The sequence below is a fragment of the Falco cherrug genome, chromosome 2 (assembly GCF_023634085.1).
Source record: "Falco cherrug isolate bFalChe1 chromosome 2, bFalChe1.pri, whole genome shotgun sequence".
Lineage (NCBI taxonomy): Eukaryota > Metazoa > Chordata > Aves > Falconiformes > Falconidae > Falco > Falco cherrug.
Window position 1 is genome coordinate 15,819,664 of NC_073698.1, and position 19,822 is coordinate 15,839,485.

General features: G+C 42.6%; 1 pseudogene; it reads right to left on the minus strand.

Annotated features, from left to right (window-relative positions):
- Positions 1–9,740: 9,740 nt before the first annotated feature.
- On the minus strand, positions 9,741–18,936 carry LOC129735341 (stromelysin-1-like; annotated as a pseudogene).
- Between the last annotated feature and the right edge of the window lie 886 nt (positions 18,937–19,822).

Below are 19,822 nucleotides of genomic sequence, written 5' to 3' on the forward strand. Positions count from 1 at the left end.
GAAGGTTTTTCCTAAAAGGGAAGCAGTGACCATTCTCCAAGACTCTAGAATGGTCTTAAACAACAGTGGTTAAGTTTAGACATGAGGTTTGGAGTACAGATGCCTGAGCATTAATACTATTTGAGATGCTCTAGGGAATCCCACTTGACCTCCACATCCCTGGAAGGATGTAGGTCTCCATAGCTCCTGTGTCATGGCAGCCCACCCCAGGTGGGCATCTCCAGTACAGGCAGATGAGTAATGAGATGGAATTTGTGTTTTGTTGTGTAGATAACCGTAATTTATTTAGGTGTCTAAGCTTCCATTTTGAATAATGGATTCTAGAGAGTTAATTCTAGATTAATTGCTCTTTATGCTTCATTGAATGTATTGGTTACGTCTCTACCAATGATAAAAGGTGTTTAAATACCCAGGACACATGCGGGAACCTACAGTATAGCCCCCTACACTGAGGAAAGCATTTCTAACTGCAAGGATGGCTAAGCATCAGAGCAGATGACCTGAAGTAGCTGCATGCTTGCCAACTCTAGAAGCTGTCAAGTACAGGTGGGACGTCTTTCAGAATGGATTTGCTATTGCTGTCCTTGTTGGAGGTAAAAAGCCTCCATGGGAACCTTTAAAGGGAAACAGTAAATGTTAGTACGAGAGGGAGAAATACAAATACATACCAGTATCATATTTTTCTGATACATGAGCAAGTTTTGCTCTGAAGGAGCTCAATACAGGATGAAAATTTTAACTGTGCTGGGAAGTACTTAATTTCCCAAACATCAGCTAAAGATAATGTATTTGGTATATGATTCTCACTCACTGTAGTGTAGCACCCCCTAATTATACCTAGGTTCAGCAGCATAGACACCATTCCTAGGAAAAGTAAATTACTTTATACCACCCAATGCAAGTCACATTGCTTGTCTGGAGGAATAAAGCTAATAACAGGACATTTCAAAAGCAGAAGCAGCAGCCCAGTGCTGATATTTGAAATGACTAGGACAATAATTCCTCAAAAGGTACAGGTTTTGTAGATGTAAAGAAATTCAGCCTCATGGTTCATAGTCCAAGGAAACTTCACTGTTGATTATTCTTAATCTATCTTGATTTTCAGACAAGAACAAAAACAGTTGTGCATGTTGGTTGCTTCTCCGGGTCTGCTATGGCTCACACGATCCTGGGATTTGTGACATGCTGCTTAACTTCTTTAACTGTGTTTCTAAACCAGTGTTATTTCCCTGTAAATATTTCTCCTGCATATGTTTCTACAGGCTGGTCTATATAGTTCTTGATCAATACCTCCATATCTTTATATCTTTCTTCTTTTTTCTTTTTTTTTTTTTTCCCTATGGCCAGATTTTAATGTTACCAAGAGGATATTGAGTCAGGCAGAGGGTGAGAGGGAACATCTGGTTGTTTTCCAGGAAATTTAAAATAAATAATTACTTTCCAAAGCAGCCAGTGGCAGAACTAGAAAGTCCTGGACTTCAGCACTAGCTTTGAGAGCTGTTTATCCATTTGAAAAGTCATCAAGTGAAAAACATTAAAGAGCATCAGGAAGAGGAAGCAGAAGCAGTGGCTTCCCTCCGTCTTGGGAATTTCCACAGTGTTAGGCTACAAAGTCATGTCCCGTTTCACTGTCTGCATTGGCTTCCTACTGCGTGTCCTTCAGCACATCTCCCTCAAATGAGGGAGGAGAGGTTCTGGTCATCTGCTCTTCCCATGGTGTGGCAGCTAGCACATTGCCACCATCTCCTTTGCAAGCACATGCCTTCAGACAAAAAACTCAAAACTCAACAGAAGGAGACATGAATATGTCAAAATGAAACTGAGACCCCTTGAAATACAGGAAAATTTTCATTGAGTACCAGCCAGTGTCTACACAGTCTCTCACTGCTTGCAGGAGCATTGTGTTGCATCTGATAGGCACAGTCTGTCCTGGCCTCTCACTAAAACCAATTTCTACCCATTTTCCCAGTTCAGGGGCTCTGTCCTGTGTGCAGGGGTGTGTGTGGGGTCTCAGTGACAGCCCCTGGGGTAGGATAAGTGGCTGGAGACCCCTGTGGCTGTGGTGCTGCAACTGGAGAGACTGGGGTGCATGCATGTCAATTGGGCACATAGGTATGTGTGTGAGGGCTAATGAAGATCCAGCTGGATGAGCTGTGTGTCAAAGTGGCCATAAGCCAGGGCTGGGTACTGGAGAGACCAGGGTTCAGTGGGATGGCTACCTGAGGGAGGGATGGGGGGCTAAATCAGCAATTGGGGAGGCTGTGGGATCTGGGGTGGGTGGTGACATCCATTGGTGTATGTGCACATGAGGCAGCAGGGGACACCAGCACATCCCAGGGTAGCTGCTGGGTGGATGAGGTGTCTGAGCCCAGCTGCTGGGGGATCCATAGTGTCTTTGTATGTGTGTGCTTGTGTGCATGCACCTCATGGGAATACATGCTCAGCCTTGTTGCTGGCTTGGCCTGGGGGCATGGAGCTGCAGGAGCTTCATGTCTATCAGGGTACAAGATCTGGGAAACTCCTGACACATTGGCCTTGCCTGAAGTTTGCCAAAAATCTCCATGTAACCTGTGGAGAGAGATAAACTTTGCCCTTACTTAGACCCAGTTGTTCTTCACAGGCAGCTCTTGCCTGGACCATGAGCATCAGTACCTCAGTCAGGTCACCCTGAATCACCCTCCCAGGTCTGGCATTCATCTGCTAAGTCACTGCTAAACCCAAACTGGGTGCCTATGGAAGAGGGGGTTGACACTGTTGGTAAGAAAGGGCCAGCATTTTCAAGGGCTTTTCCATCGTACACCCAGGAAGTAAGGCTTATGTCTGCCTGTATTAGCAGCAATCTTGTTTTATTTGCACATTTCTTCCTCATTAAAACTGCACCCTTGTTGTTTGTACTGAGGCAAGAGACCTTGAAGTATCCCTTTGCTAGGTATTCTACTCACTGTTCCTTGTTTGTTCAGTCTGCATAGGAACATAAGCACTGCCAGAGGTCTATCCAGCACTTTCTGCCTTTCCAGCATTGACTGAAAAGGATTTAGGCAGAAGCATAAAAGGAGGCTTATTTCCCCAGAAGAGTTCCCCAGCCTGGAACAATTTTCTGTCTCAGTACATGTAGTGACTACATTTCCATGTACTTTGTACCTCACTTACCTAGGGCTTGTATTTGACTCTTCAGGCTATTTCCCTTTTCCCCTAATTATTCCTGATAATATTTTAAAATGTTCTAATGGCTTTCATCCTTCTTTCCCTAAGGAGAAACTTCCACCCACACCCTTGACTAAATAACGAAAAGATAAATTCACAGTGTGAATCATAGTGGGTTTTCCCTAAATCAAAGTCTCTTACTACAGCGGAACTTTGATTGGTAGTTCTGTAATTTTAATATTACAAAAAATAAAAGTAGTATTCACAATTCCGAGAACTGTTTGCTGTTATAATTTGTCACAATTATGTTTAAAATTGCTTTCTCAGTGGCAGGTGGCACTACAAAGTACAATCGTCAGTCTTGCAGGAAGCACTTTTATGTCTATTCTGTGCTCTTTGCATATCTTAATCTCTTCATGTGCATGGTGGGTCAACCTTGCTGGACACCAGACGCCCACCAAGCTGCTCTATCACTCCTCTCCTCAGCAGAACAGCAGGGGAGAAAATAAGATGAAAAAACTCTTGTCTGTCAAGATAAAGGCAGTTTAATGAAGCAACAGCAAAAGTCACATGTGCAGAACTGAAGGAAGACAAAAGATGTTCTTCCCAGCAGCAGGCGATGTTTGGCCACTTCCTGGGAATCAGGGCTTCAGTACACGTCGTAGTTGCTCTGGAAGAGAAATGCCGTAAAAAATAAATGCCCCCCTTCCTCCTCCTTTTTCTTAGCTTTTGTGTCTGAGCAGATGCCCTATAGTATGGAATATCCTATTTGTCAGTTTAGGTCAGCTGTCCTGGCTCTGTCCCCTCCCAAGACATTGCCCACCCCAGCCTACTGGTGAGAGGGGTGGGGAATGTTGAAGAGACAGCCGTGATGCCGTGTGAGCACTGCTCAGCAATAGCCAAAAGACCGGTGTGTTATCACCACCTTTCTAGCTACCAATACAAGCACAGCACTGTGGGGGCTGCTGTGGGGGTCAGCCAGACCCAATACAATCTCTGCTCCTTATCCCATACTGTTTGCATCATGCTTAGGTCCCACATGACTTAATACGTACATAAATCTAACCACTCCATTGTATTTAATTCTCATTACTGAAATTCCTTCTTACCAACATTTACAACTTAAACAACATACCTAAACCATCTTTATACCCAACATACAGATTTATACATTCTCAATAACTACTATTTTGTCTTTTAACAGATAGATATTACTTTTCCATTCCATGAGCTTTCTCTGCTCCTTCAGATGTTCACAAAAGGCTGTGACTTGGGCCCCATCTGTCAGGATGGGTACTCAGGACAGGAGAAGCAGTATGTTTGATTGTTGGGCACCAGCACTGGCTTGGTTTGGTTCATGCTTGTACTCGTCTGGTTCCTTGTGTATCTCACTCTTCGTAGGTTCAGGTAACTCCTGTAACAATGGGTTTCCCATCTATTTTGAAGCAACAAAATAAAAATCTTTCTGCAAACCCAGAATGTTACCCTGAAACAGGGTATTTTCCTGGAAGGATGTCACTTTTCATGCAAAGACTGAAGTGTCAAAGTGTCAGATCATGTCACTGTGCAGCAATATTCAACTGGTTGCCAGATATTCACACGGAGTTAGAGAATTCATTAAGAATTTTGTCTTAATAACCCAAATACATTTTAATACCAAGATGAAAAAGCCAAAGGCAACCCTCCAAGACAGATGTCTGAAGTTGAAGGCAACCCTCCAAGACAGTCTTGAAGTCTGCATAAGCTCATGGCTTAACGTCACCCAATGTTAAACATTTCCTTTATAGAAATGCTGTTGATACTGCTCCAAGAGAATGATCACTCCCTCTGTTTACGAACCAGGGTGCTGTGCTGGGCAGGGTTAGGAGCACAATGGCATAGTTCAACTCATGCTGAAGTCCAAAGGCCACTGTGATAGGGCTCAGGATACCAAGTGCTGAATCAGTCCTAATTATTCTATTGTAGAAAAGCAATTCAGCGTAGCAAGTCACACACTAGGGCAGTGCCTGAGTTACACATCAGTGACTTGCACAGTCTCAGACATGGCATCATCAATGATTTCAGTAAATGGAGTGCCACTTGCCATGCCAAGCACCTGTTTCCTGAACACACAGGAAAACCAAATCACATTCTTCATCCCTGCAGGTGAGCTGTTGCTTGGGATGGGAACTTGCTCTGATGTGTCCTGGGTATGACCTCCCTGATGGCAGACAGGCCCTGGGATGCCTTGCAAAGCCAGCCTTACCAGCTTAAAGGCCTTTGCCTCTAAACTTGGCATTTGCCATACGAGTTGTGCAGATGTAAAACTTGCGCTGAAATAGGCAGCAAGAGGAGATCAATATCTCCACACTGATCTACAAGATAAATCTGCATATGCCCCGGGGCTCTGGACAATTTGGGACATACTGGAATTGCTACAGGCTGACAGACCACCAGCTGGATGCAGGGCACCAAGGCCAAAACATCCTGTGAACCAGCTACCACTGGTGAACCTGCAAGGGCTGTTGTCTTGCTGGCAGGGAGCAGACATGAACGAGCTGATTGAAGACCAGCCAGATGGCAGTTGAGAGGCTGCCAAGGAATCAGCTGGAAACAAAGTCTGCACCTTGGCAGCTTTTAACTATTTTCTCTGGAATACCAATGGCAGCTGAGATGTGTCTTTGCAGTTCTGAGTTGCCTTCAGCACTTCTGAGCCCACAAATATGCTGCTTCTGTCACCAAGAAAGAGTTTCCCCCAACCCCCATTTCCTTAAACCCAAGCCAACATTTCACTAGGAACAACTCCCTGCAAACAGTAGTTCAGTGGACTCATTCTAATTTCCTTCTTTTCTGCCAATATCACTTACCTTTGTCTGTTTTACTCAGGTGTTAAAATCTCTGGTCTTTTAGTTCTGGGTGTCAAAATCACTACACAAGAGCTTTTGGGTTCACTGTCACAGCCTTATCTATTGTAATAATGCATATGGAATCCTGCCAAGAGCAGTATCAAAGGGCGTTTGTCCCTTCCAGGCAGGGTGAATGTGTGAAACCAAGAAAACCAATAAACGGTAAGGAAAAAAACACCATCCAAACCAAACTGGTTTTTTTCTGGGGTAGATAGTGTTGGGTTTTCCATGTTGGACTTCCTGGATTGTTTTTGGTGGACGCACTACGAAGTCCTTGGCAAAGAAAAGGCGAATAGATACATTCAGATGTAGGCAAAATTTCCTCCAAGACAAGGTGGTGAAAACCACAACAAATGAGACCATTACAAATAAAGCATTGAAGAAAGCAAAGTAATTTTTGTGATCTGAATTCTAGAGGAGAGTCACATGATAAACTTGTTCCTTGTGAAGAAACTTTTGTCTTCACACAATTTTTCATGCAAAGAGGCTAGAATTTTTCTATAGCATGGAAAAATCTGATGTGTGAAGAAGACTGAGAAAACCATAACTGAAATGCTTGGACTAAGTGTACCACAGGCAATGAATATATCAACTCAGAGTCCAGGTATCAAACTGTATCTTAGGAGAGCACAGGATACTGAATATAGGTCAATGACCTTCCATTCAAAAGTTTACTTTCACCCAGGTGATGAGGCTGACTTGTCAGTAGTACCAGAGGTTTTCAAAATAAGAATTGTGAAAGAAAAAAAGACATCAACATCTGCCACTAAAACAGAGAAATTATGTTAAAATAGATAGTACTAGAGTAGATCAAGCTCTGTTTCTGCTACAGATCCAAGACTTTGTATTTAACAATTAGCATGATCATCTGTGTACATAGTTAGTGAAATAAGGAAGGAAAGAGTCCTGACTAATCAGAAACCATCAAAAACAAAGAAGTCAGGTAAGTATTTGAGAGCCAGAAATCTACAAAACAATCATGAAAGGTCTAGGACAAGCCAGCTTTGCTCTGAGAGCTATAATCCCACCTGAAAGAGAATATTTCCAAGAAAGGTTGGAAAGCTCGGAGTTGGAAGAGAGGACATGGTCTAGCAATGGCAGTGCTAAGGAGGGCACAGATACTGTAGAGGAGGATCAGCAACAGGAACAACCGAAGAAAACCACTCATACCTAAGATAGTTAGAAACTTCCTTAAGGAACAAAAAAATCTATAAAGTGTGAGCCAACTGCTCAAACATGCATCTTTTTGACTTTTACTGTTATAGCTGAGACCATGGACTGATTAAGTCTTGCAGTTGTGAGACCACTCAAAACGCCATACCAGAAACATGAAGGAAAACCAGAACTAGAAAACAAGAACAGCTTAATAAGGGACAAATAAGCAGACTGAAATATTTCCTGCTAAATTGAATAGAAATATTTGAGTTAAAAGACATGAACCTGCTTCCCTGGCCTTGGCAATATCAGAGACCAATCAGAGCTACAAATTTCCTTTTCTGGAGGTGCTGTAATTAAAACCAATCATTTTGACTGTAGTTCTGTTTGGTCAGCAAGGTCATCTTTACCACCTCCACAGCAGGGTGTGGCAGCAGTATTTGTCTTCAAGACTGAGAATGCCATCATATGTTTGGGCCTCGATAGAATTCAGATAAATTTTTTTTGGTGGCTAGAAACACACTGGTGTGCCCTATTTGAGTAGTTCTGCTACCAGGGGTTTTAAAATGCATCAGAAAAAAAGTGTGTTAAAATATCATATTGCATTCATACGATACAATTGTATGTATCAATACAATTGCCCTGTCCTAACAGGGACAGAGGCAGTGAGCACAAACTGAAACACAGGAGGTTTCCTCTGAACATCAGGAAACACTTTTTTACTGTAAAGGTGACCAGGCACTGAGTGAGGCTGCCCAGTGAGGTGCTGGAGTCTCCCTCTTTGGATATGTGCAAAAGTAGAATCTTCAAAAGCCACCTAGAGCCTTGGCAACCCACTCTAGGTGGCCCTGCTTGAGCAGGGGGCTGGACTAGATGACCTTCAGAGGTCCAAACAACCTCAATCATACTGTGATTCTGTGATTCATGGAGAAGTGGAATCAAATAGAAAAGATACCTGCTCTAAGACCTTAGATCTTGCTAGCTGTTAATCTGAACACTTATGGGCCCCTGTGAAGCACTACTAAGTGATGACTGACTTCAGCAGCAGGGAGATTATTGCCAGCAGTACTGAGCTGGCAGCTGCTGTGTGTCTGTCTCCCGAGTCCAGAGACCCATGAGGCTGGCCACAGAGACCATGACAGACAGAACATGTGGGGCGCTTGGACAAATACGAAAAGGACTGATGGCCCCATCCTGTTCCTGTCCTCTGGCTGATGAGGGCTTCTATCCACTGGTAAAGCACTGACACGGAAACACAGTGCGGATGCCCTCAGTCCCCCCAACAGCTGCCCCCACACCTCCTGCATCACCAGTAACATACAAGTCCCTACAGCTTGCAGCTATGTCCAGCTGCCAGTACTCAGACCTCAGCCTACACGGCAGCCAGTTCAACTTGAAGTTCACCCAAACACGTAGAAAAAGCTCAGTCGTGCATAAGATACGATTTACTGAGAAGGCAGGACCAAATATGCAGAGCATGAGCAAAGTGCACTGGCCTGCAGCCTGTTTGCATGCAACCATCCCCCTTCATCTATTTATCCCTCTATTTTCCCAAACCTTCCTCTCCCCAGTCTACCTTGATCCTTCCATTTCCCTGCCTTTGGTCTTTCCTCTAATCAACCCATAATAGATTTTGCAACATTCCCACAGTCCCCTTCAAACATGACAATGATTTTTATAAAGTCCTCAACTGCTTTTCCCCTGGATACTGATCCCTGTTCCCCTGGCAGTGACCCCTCAGCCTGTGAGGTGATGGGGACTCTCTACCATTGACACATGGTGACAGGTGTCCCCTAGCCCATGGGAGGTCCCCGGGGACAGCTGGAGTGGAGTAAAGGCAGATCAGGGATGACTGGGGCTCCCCTACATGCCAGTGTGCCCCTCTGCTTCTGTGTTTGTGGGGATGAGCCTTTAATCACATATCTATCAACAAATATCTTAGGGTAAGATTAAGCTTAGCCTTCTGTAATCAGGTGTCTAACATAAACTGCTCAAACAGGCTGCCTCTCCAGTCAGTAATGAAAAGGAGCATTTCCATCCCTAGGCACCCAGCTCAGGCTGGGAGGGATTGCCTTCTGGAATTCCTGCCTGTCTCTTGGTAATTGTGAGCTTTGATTAGCCTGCTTGCTTAACTTTAAAATAGCTAAAACTTGTTGAAAGCAATCCTTGCTTCTAGGAACAGAAATGTTCTTCCTCATGGACTCCTGGCTGGTAGGGCTCTGTGCAGGGTGAGGTACAGCATGAAGAGTGACAAAAAGATGGGAAACATAAAACAAGACACAATTTTGGATCGAAATTAAAGACTGCATTGTTCTTTGGTAAACAAGCAATCCCGATGTTAATTATGTACATATATATACATCAGTATGTTAAATACTGTTCTGTTATTTACAGAAACATAGACTGTACAGGGCTGAGGTTTGTTGACTAACACTGAAGTACCTATACGTTCCATATATTTAGAAAAGATGAAGTGTTTCTAGTGCAATAACACTACATTCTTTCCAACACCATTACAGATTTCATTGTCTTAACATGGAAACCAGAAGTTTGTCTTTACTTATCACAGCCAAACTCAAATTGCTTTCTTCCACGGAAGAAATAAAGGAAGTCTAAGGGGAAAACCCGGATCTTGCAGGTGTAAAGATTAGTATGCTTTAACAACACCGAGAAAAAGCTCAAAAAAACTTTGGATACACTTATGCTGTCACCAGCACCTGCTCCCAGGTGTAACCTCTACAAAATGATGCACAGCAGCATGGGGACACCTCCCATAGCAAGCCAGCCATGCACAGAGTGCATAACATTCTTAATGAATTCCACGAGGTGACCCTACAAAAAATTTATCCTGTGTGTTTCTGCAGTTTAAAATATCTGCTGTTACGCAGTGGCTGTGTTGAAACACTCCAGAAGGGTGTATTTCTGGCCACCTGTGGGTAGGTATTGCACAACCAGGAGTGCGGCACAGAGCATGGCAAGGTGAGAGTGGGTACAAGCTTGGTGGGGTGCTACCAGATGCTGTGCAGGGGAGGGGAGGTCCAGTCTAGGGCAGCCCTGCCCACACTGCCCTCCAGGAGTGATGGCTGCAGTTAAGGATCCCCAGCACCACATGCAAGACTCATTTTGGACGAAGCTGATAGATTTGCTGGGAAACAACTAACATGCATGGGTCTTGATGATCAGGAGATAAGGAGCAAGGAGACAACTGGGAAGCTGTGCCATTTGATAGTGTGGATGTACCCTTCAGTCTGTCCCAGCATCTCTCTAAGTAACAATCTCATGCAGCAGAAGCTGGCGCCGATTATTATTCTCAAAGCAGTGCGATTTCATGTCAGAGGGCCAGGCTGTGATAGCCTTGCTCACAGCAAGCAGACCTTATTTCGGTGGGACACCACTGTACTGAGTGGTGCTCTTCATGGTGTGAAGTGCATGTCAACATGAATACAGAGATAGCTATCTGTTCCTTAGGGTTGGCCTTTCCAGCTGTGAAGCTGTCACCAGAGGACTATCATCACTGTTTTTCAGGGGGGTAAAGTGAAGTATGGGAGTGTTACGTGACTGTTTCAGGGTCTTGTTGGTCATCCTAAGGGCTATAAGCAGTGTTTAGAAGTGCCTTTGTCTGTCCAAGAACTCTCAGCAATATGACCCTGAGCATTTCATACAGATTTTATTAAGAACAGTTACTCACTGTCATGTTGAAAACCAGCATCAACCTTCCCATTAGTTCCAGGAAATGCATCTCTTATCAGTACGGGCTTCCTGTATGTGGGCTAACTTCTTTTATCACAACTGGAAAAAATTATAAACAACCTGGTATCAATGAAAACTGCAAACAACTCATAATTAGTGCAGCTCATCTCATTACCTTCTCCTACCAACAAGTAACTCAGTTACAGTTAAAGACTTTCAGTGTCATTTAGGTAGTGTTGAGACAGGAATGATATGCCGTAAATTATTATTACATTATTAGCTGCTCTGGAAGAATTGTTTCTGTTTACATCAAGTCAGGATATGACTAAGAATACCTAATATTTGAAGCATCATCATAAATCTGCTAAATATTTTTGCTAAGAGACTGAACCTAAAGGAGAGGTAGGTAACCTTATCTCAAATTTCAGATTTGTGGGATTATAAAAAGATTGCTTTCATGTTGCCTCTCTGTTAAGATATGTTTATCAGGAAAAAAATGTGGGGTTTTTTTTTAAACTGTAAGTTATTTTAAGTCATTTTACTTAAGTTACTTATAGCAGGTTGTTACATTTTAATGAATTGCAGTTTGTCTATCAGTGCTGGAATAAGAAGGCTTCTGAAAGCATTTTCCTTCTGACCTTTGCTCAGTAAGAGATTTAATGATAGGGCAAACGGCTCAGCTGAAGTCCTTCAGGCTATGAGAGTCTGAACTGAAATCTGGAAGTCTGATCTTCTGCTTAAACTACAAATGTGTGGCTGAATAGTTGCTCCAGGATGATCTTTGTATGTATGATGAATTGGGCATTGTGGTGGCAGGAAAGAGAGAAGTTGTGTCATTCATTTGGAGAGGGTCAGGTTATCTACTGCTTCTGTTACAGAAGCACCTCCTTCAGTTCTTAGACACCTATATCCCATAACACAAACCTGAGCAGTAGGAATTGGGTTGAGAAGAGGAAATAATAACCATGCACAGCAGATAATTCTTTGCAGTACATGGCATTTACCAGAAACTTTATGAAACTATAGATCAGTAACTGGGAAAGTGGTTGCACATTCCTTCTTACCCCACAGAGATGGTTTTGATATATAGTGAGGTTCCCACTGGTTTCCTGAGTTAACTTGTGGACCAGTAGGATGGCTTTTTCCCCCAAGGCAGTTAAATAAAAATTAATAAATATATAGATAAATGAACTGTTAATTAATTAAATTAATTCCAAAGAAATCCAAAAGCACTGTTTCGCCTCCCTTTCAAATGTTTTTCCATAGCTAGTTGTGACACTGAAAGGGATTACTAAAAGTGCGTGACTAACGCATCATAAATCATGACAGGATATTGATCATGTGATTATGTTTGCTCCTATTTAGGAAAGTAGCACAGGAAATATTACTTTCAAAATGTGTCCACTATGAAGTAATCTGTTTTCTCCTCGTTTCTGTTATAAAAAGCAGCATCAATTTTGGTAACACCTTTTGAAAAGCATGGGGTGTAGACTTTTTGGGGGTATCCAGGAAGTATGGTATCTCCTCTCACAACCCAGAATTCATCCCCTATCAAGAAAAGTTCATGTAAAGATCTTATCAGAATCTTCTTCGGGGAATGACACAATCCTTTTCATGAAAATTAATCTTCGGATGGAAAAATGCAGAGAGAAAATAATGGTTACTTGAAAACGTTCTATGTATTAGTTCTAGAGCCCCAAAAAATTGCAATAGTTCTTTGCACCACATATTTTGAAAACTGAAATTTCAGTCTTCATTCATATTTATGTTAGTTTTCCATGAACTAGGAAGAAGCACATGCAATCATTTTAAAATTCAATAGATAATTTTCCAGTAAAAAAGGAAAATAATGACATTTATTTTGGCAGAGAAACTTTTCTGTATTGACATTAAAAAATAAGATGCATGTTCCTTATCTTGGATAATATTTTTGTTATCTCTGTGATTGAAATGCACCAATTTGTAAGACTAAACTAAAGCTTATGGAATCCTACAGAAAGAGCTTAAGTGTTTTTTAAGCCAGACACAAACTCTCAAGGTTACTTGGAAAGACAATATAGGAAAACAAAAATACAACATTTTACCTTTAAAAATGACGGTTTTGTCTTTTTCAGGAATTTCATATGCAGCATAACGCCAGGTGGCAGCCGTGGCCAGAATGAAGATATTAAATTACAATCAGCTCTTCTAACTGCAGGATTCTTGCACAAAAAATGCCTTATGTAAATACAGAACAGGTTTTAAATCAAATCAGATGTTCACACACATTAATGCATGAAACCACATCATGGCAACAAGGGCAGGATTTATCTGACTAAACCCAGCCATGTATCCTGCGTTAGTCACCCTAAGCTCCCTGCAATGTCGATGGAAAGAAAGTTATTTCCATGGTGGCATTCCTCTCATCTTGGTGCAGACATCTAAAATAGGTCAGACAAACTATTTTGTCAAAACAGAGTTTTTTTCCCTTACGCAGAAGGGGAGCCTAGAGAGGCCTGGCTCACATGGCTGGTATGGGGTAAGATTTTGGGAATGAAACCCCACCCTGGGTTTACCAACAACAGCTTGGAGAAACAATCAGTGTACATGAGGATCTTCTGCAAAACAACACTTCACTGGCTTTGTGGACTCCAAACTCTGAGGTCAAAACTTGCTTTAATGTTGATTTTGGGGAGGATCTGAAGCAGGGGAAGCACAACCCTACCACGTGAAAAGGAGGGAAAACAGCTTTTCTATCCCTTCTCCTGAAGTCTTTGGGCTGTCATGCCCCAGAGAGGGACAGTTTGAATTTAGCACTGAATCAGTTATATTTTACTTTTATTATTGTACTAAATCACCACTGCAGGGGCTTTTTAAGCAGCTATTTTGTTAGGACTTGCAAACCCTTAACTCTCTGCAAGTGAGGACAGTAATGAAGGTGCTGTGTCCCAGGGCTGGTTGTGCCTTTTACCAAAGCTGAACTCTCCCAGAGGCCAAACACTTGGGACTTGCTTGCAACCTAATGTGAAAACAGCCCATGTTTCCAGAGGAGCCACTTTTCCCCATCCTATTCAGAACATACCCTGTTTCAAAGGTGATCTTCCTCCTTATACTTATCCCTCTTAATCTCTCCACCATCCTCGTGGTTTTTGACTCCCACCTCTTACCCTGATTCCCTGTCTCACCTTTCTGTCTGGAATGGCTGATATTCTGGGTAAAGTTACTTTTCCATGCTGTGGGGTATAATTTAAAAATGACACCCAGCCATTTTACTTTCAGAAAGCTGACTTACTTGTCCCTAAAGAACGATTTCTTCACAGAAAGTGGTAACAGCATCAAAAGTTAAATCAGGGCCTCAGGTGTTGGGCAGTGAGGGATCTTTTGGCTCAGTTGGGTCTTTCATCTGAGCAGATTCCCTTTGATCATTGTGGGTATTAGAAGATGGTCCCAAAAGATGCCATTTATGGAAGAAATTAAAGAACTCATTCAGGTACATCCCATACACAAAAATGTCACTAAAAGGTATTCCAAAGGTTTTGAGATTATAAGCACTAGTTGATCAATAACTGCCAATTACCACAGAGGTAATTAATATCATCTTGATGAAGAGGGAATACTGAAGGGTCAAATTTCCTGCACACTGCGTATATCAGAACATTGGGGTCTTTGGAATGGAAAAGTCCAAGTGAATGGCCAAACTCATGGGCAGCAACATAAAACAGGTTTGTAGCTGAAAACAGCAAACAGAACACATAACAGGAGAACTGTGCCTTCTCATTTGTCCTGAAAACTTGAAGGATCAGAAGTTTTCATAACTGCTTGCCTAAGCAAATGAATCTATTATAGGAAATTCAGTTGCAGATGGAATTCTGATCAGAAAGAAAAATAATTAAATCATTACAGTAGAGCACAAGGAAACAGTCTGTAGATCCTGCAGAAATCAGTGTGGGAGAAGTGTGGATAACTGGCTAGCTGAAAAGGGTCACATAGACATAGTCTAGCTGGCTGGACAAAAATGCACATCGCTCTCAGCTTATCTGAAGTAAAGCAAAATACACTGTCTTTGGCTGTTCTTGTTACACAGTAACAGGAAGATTTTGGTGGGAAAAGAATGTTGCAGGTGGGAACAGATAACTACAGAAGAGAAACAAGGGGCGGGCTTGGTATTTAGGCAACTAACCAATAATGAGCTTAACTTTTGTAATATGTATGAGCTAATTATAAGAAGGCATAAAAGGTGACTGTAAGGTACAATAAACGAAGTCTGCTGATCACTCATATTGAGTGACTGTGTCTTCCCTCCGTCGCGACAGGAGAAGGACCCTGGACCAATGCAAGTGATGTAACTGCATGGGGAGAGACAAGGAGGTTGGAGGAGTGGAGAGAAGGGAGCTACCATGTCCCTCAGAACCCACCCAAACAAGTCTCTACTGAGTTCATGGCAGAAGTTCAGCTGAGGCCTTAACATTTTAAACCAGAGGGCTCAGAGACTTTTTACACCTATGGAAACCAGATGCCCAATGGTCCTTGAAATCAGCACCATTTTTAAGCACTTATTAAGGAAGAGAGAAGAAAGACACTGCACCCTTGATTTCACCTGCAGCCTGCTTCAGGAAGGGCTTGGAGATCTTAATTTCCTACCCTCTTTGCTCTTGGTCCAGGTTTCATCCTCAACAAAGCAAGCAACTCCACCAAAGTCCTTGCTGCGTGCTCAGGGAGTAATGGACTCTCCTGGGACATGAAAGGGAGTTGAAGTCACTGTGAGGAGCAAGTCCCATGCACAGCTGACGGGGGTTAAGGAAGTAGTGGATCTCAGCCGTGCACAGAGCGCTCTGTTCTGATTTTGTAAACTTCCAAATTCCCCTTCCATACAGATTTGCAAAAAGCTCTATTTTTCATAGGGAAAACTTAGGAAAATTTGAATTGATGCATCAGGAGTGAAATCTTCGTTTCCTCAAGAAATAGCTGGGCATTTACACGCTGCTGCTGCTGCAAGGGAAGAGGAACACGTGTTTTAGGTTGAAATGTATTTCCTTTTTTGCTCATAAGTTAAAAACATTCATAAACTCTGTGTCAGCAGCCATCAGGTGGTTACTTGAATCTGACTGGTAAGTTAAGTGTTGATGGCAGAAGCGAGATCCTGGAAAGACTGTAAGACCTTGAATGTAGTCTCCAGAAAAGGATTTAAGGACACAGAGGTTATGTGCTCACTCTACATAGCCTGGGTGAGTGGGTATGTTTGGGTGGGAACACAGGAGCTGACTAGAAGTGTGCATGTGTGCATGGTTGGTAATGAGAGAGGGAAGGCTGCTGGTAAGCCTACCCTGAGGGCAGTGCCAGAATTATATGCCTTGAGTCTGTCTAGAATTTATTTATTTCACACAAAGCACATGTCTAATCCCAGGAGCGTAACTAGAGCTATCTGCTCCATAACGCTCTAGGCTTGGGTATACCCTGCAAGCACTGAGCCTCTTGCGGTTTGTGCATGCATTGGGCATCATATACTAGGTATAGATCCAGTGAACTACAGGCAGCTCGTTACATTTATTTTCTCCCTCCTCCTTTTCATCTGCCTCTATACCCTTCTTCAAAGACTGTCAAGAACTATAGCCACAGCATCTTGAGCAGGTACTGTGTTTTTCTGTCTGCTGGTGCAGCTGGACACTGACCTTTGCACATGCCATGTACGGGGAGAAATCACTAGCGCTTCAGCGCAGCTGCTCCATATAGGCAGTAACTTGGCAATAACTCATAATGCTTGCATAGAGTTTTACCTCTGGCTGCAAAGGAGATCATAATGTCTGCATCACCTCTGCCCTTCTTGATGAATTTCAGTGGGGTCACACTGCTCCAAACACAACGCCTGTTGGATGGCTGCATTGACATCTGCTGCTTGCAGGTCTGGTGTGTATTTTAATATCCTTTAAAATATAAGTTAGAAAACCAGCTGTGTTTTTACAACTTATGCTGTGTAACACACTCTGTTTACATTAAGAGTTCCACTATAATTACCTATATGTCAAAACTTGTTTTGCCTATTTTGGCCTTTCTGTAAAGGTGGAGAACCCAGCTGCACCAGAAAATCCACAGCAGCATTTCTGTACCAGGTCCAAAGTGCCAGAATCCAGTTTGCCCATCACCTCCAGCCCAAAGAATTCCTGCATTTCTTTAATTTTTTTGGGCCGCTGGACTATTACTTTTCAGAATGAAAGATTCTCCACCTTTCTTAAAGAAAATCATAATTTTCTAGGTACTTCTAATGGGGGAAGGGGGGGGAGGCGGGGGATAGTGGGGAGGGATTTTAGGACAATCAGTTGTGTTTGCTTTTGAAGCACTTCAGGAATTATACTAACACTCCTTCAGACATGTACCTTTACTACTCTTCTTTCTGTTCCATTGGAGCATGCGTAATAGAGTTTGTTAAACCCTGTATGAATATCTTTCTCTTAATAATATTTTTTTTGCATTATATTATCACCATAAAAGTTTTGCAGTTTACTCAGAAAATGGTCAAAATGAGTATTTCTCTAATTAATTGATTATTTTCTGGTAATGTACCCTCCACTTACCCTGCGCTCTCGGGTTACCCAGAGTCCTTTAGAGCACACAGTGCAGCTGTTTGAAATATATGACTGAATACAAAATGTCAGCAGTAGTAAGTAGTACCCCATTTCCCCACTTTTTTTTGACAGTAATAATTCAGACAAAATCATATCCTTATTTTATGAAGAGTTATGTCTCATAATGACAGAAGTCACATAAATAACTGTATTTCCACCTGAACTACAGGTCAAATGTAGACTGACTCAGGAGTTTGTTTATTTGTAGAATCAACACATGAGTGAATGCATCATCAGTTTTAGTTCTCTACAAAAAAAGAGAAAAATGAGTCAGGGCTGAAGAAGTCATTGTCATGGTACAGAATGCAGCCCCCTCTATTTTGAAAAATAGTCACCTTATTCATTCTGCTAGAATTTGCAGAACTAGCTCCTCAGCTACTATATACTAGTTCCAGAGACTGCAATGGATGCTCAACAGCTGCTAAAGATCTCCCCCAAGGTTTACCCTCCTCACCTGGATAAGCTGCATGCCGCCTTCCTTCTGCCTTATGGCTGCAGGAAAAGCACAAGAAAGTGCTGTACATAGTAACAGGAGAAACGGGAGGGTCTCCATTCTCATTTTCACTGGCCTTTAGAAAAAGTCCTTTTTGTAGTGTGCCACACAACTGCTTCACTTTTCTTTAGGACTTGTTTGCTTTATAAAGCCTTCCAGTCCCTGACTCATCAGTTCTCACAGTTTCTAGTTAGCAAGAGAACACAAGTGTAACAGTGTTTTTGCCATAAAAAAAAATCAGTGCTGTCTTTCATGTGGTTCCATCCTTGTGCAGGTTTTGCAACATGGAAATATGACTGAGGGGAAAACAGACCTGTAGTTCTTTTTATAAGCTCATTAACCTCTGGTTACTAAAACATAGTCTTACTCTCCAAAAACAAAGCATATGTCTTTAATGTTATCCATTCAAAGTTTGTATTGATTTCAGATGGGTTGTTGAAGTACCTAAGGGGAAAAACATTCACAGAGGGTTACAGGACTGTAGACCAGAAGTAGAAAATTTGCTTTCTAGGCATTTTTTTGTACTTGTTTGTACAGGAGCATGTACTTAGGGAGGCTGTTCTAGTGCCATCATCTTTCCATTTGGCCGAGTCCTTCAAAATTAAAAGGTCAGGGCTGTAACTCCCTGTCTGATGAAGCAGTGCTCTGTTTATGCAGTTTTTCTTTGACACAGTTCTCACCTGGATGAAACTTCATTTTGCCTGCACAAAAACATGGTAGTCCCACAAGGAAATGAAAACACTTTTCTCAGCATTGCTGAATTCATTATAGAAATTGAGCCAAGGTGTTTGCATGCCATTTTTATTCAGCAATTTCCACTGTTTCAGAGAAATGCCTGATTACTTCATATTTCACAGTCTCCTTTTATACTTACTGTAAGATTTTACAAAGCACTGAGGTTTTCTAAATCAAACTCTGTGATGGCTTTCCCAGTCAGAGGAGAGGGTCCTTTGTTCTCCATATCTTCCATTGGTGGCAAGAACTTCTGAGACTCAACATCAGATCTACTCTAATATTGGGTCCGCTTTCCCTCCATGTCCAATCACCCTCTCCACACACTTCCACAAATGAGGACAAAGCAGAGGTGATGGTGAAGACCCTGGAAATCCTGAAGAGAGGTGTCTACTGTCATTGAAGACAGCCTTCTGTGTGGGGCTGACACAGGGTTTAGGGTATGACCTGCAGCACTGCAAGGCAGGTGGGACATCACATGTGTAAAAAATAAACCCCCTTCCACAGGACTGGCAAAATAATAGAGCTGTGAAAGAAGAGGTTATAAATATTTTGTATGCTTGAGATATTTGCTGAAAACGTTTCCTGCTGAGGAACACTGTGTTGGTACCAGAAGGTTCCCCCGAGCACAACATGCCTTGTGCCATCCAAGCGCAAAATGGGGGACTGCTGGCTCTGTGCAGCTGAAATGGGGCCAGACCCTGGCAAGGCCGACGGGACTCTGCAGGGGCTGTCTGGTTGCCGAGGACTGAATTCCTACCCTGAAAACAGACACCTGAGGTGCATTAAGGCAGAGACCCCCTCCCTGGTCCTGGAAGGAGATGGACAGGCTCAGGGAAAGACCAAGAGCTGGAGCAGATGAGCTAAGCAATCCCCTGAGGGAGTTTTTGATAATGACTCTACTCACAGAGTTGTGTTAAGTATCCCTAACTGAGTGAGATGAATCTAAAAATTGGGTGGAGAGCTCTCCTGTGCAGCTTACACACCCACTCACCATACCTCTCTGCAGAAATAACTTCTGGTACTTAGAGCCCCACCATAGCTTTACAACTTTTTTCTGTTCCCACACAGTGTCTCTATGTGCACAGTGTCTCTGTGGTTCTAGAGGAAAGAAGTAACTTTCA